Here is a 952-nt window from a genome sequence, read left to right on the forward strand (position 1 = left end):
CCATTTTGCTTCCTTGAGGTATCAGTCTTTAAGATAATAAAATCATAGGCCAGGTTTGCCATACTACATGTGGTTCCATAGCTCCTGTATTAGATTTATTCTCAGTTGTCAAATATGACTTATAATAGAAGTTCCTTAAATGTTTTTAATTAATGTTTCTCAAACTTGTGAACTTTTCCACATGAATTCTCCGAGAGATTTGAGTGAAATTATTTTAAGAATGGATTCAATACAATGTTTAATATATTCTCTATTGGATTGGCTATATAGTCAACTAAAACCACTGGTCCAGTTCTCACATGTATGCCAATATCTATGAGAAGTTCATGATTTCTTGAGAATTAGAACTCTGAAAGATAACAGGTGCACACAGGGAACAACCTCAATGGATCACATAAAATCCTATCTCAGAGCCCAACATCTTTCAATTCCATTCTCTTCAACTCACAGACACAAAATGCTTCACTGTGATATTAAACTCAGTCCTTCAGAATCTGATAAATATTAGATGTGCAATAATAAATGTTATTATTTCATGAGGAAACAATCTTACCTAGATAATAAAAGTAAATTTCTGGTAAATTATTTGTTTGAATTGTGACAATTTCTTTTTTCCCCATCTTTCAAATATTTTACATTTATAATGCCTCTAGGGATCTCCAAGAAGATACTACCTAAGATCTTCTTTTGTCTGAGGCTGTAGCACATGGTGCTACTGCATGACAATCAGATAATTTGAAGTTTGGATGACCTCTCTTAATTACTGCTATTAGTGACTTTAATGCTCTTTTATGGCTTAAATACTTACTAATAGTTTCTGTTTGGTTTATGATCATAAACATTTTGAAGATGGCAAAGTTGAAAATGAATGTGCAGTGAAGACTGATGTGGACTTCTGGTCACTCTCGGTTAGCTTACTCACATGCAGCTCAGTGAATTTGTGGAGTTTTCT

Source organism: Orycteropus afer, unplaced genomic scaffold (assembly GCF_000298275.1).
Source record: "Orycteropus afer afer isolate SDZICR_OR568_19922 unplaced genomic scaffold, OryAfe1.0 scaffold01059, whole genome shotgun sequence".
Classification (NCBI taxonomy): domain Eukaryota; kingdom Metazoa; phylum Chordata; class Mammalia; order Tubulidentata; family Orycteropodidae; genus Orycteropus; species Orycteropus afer.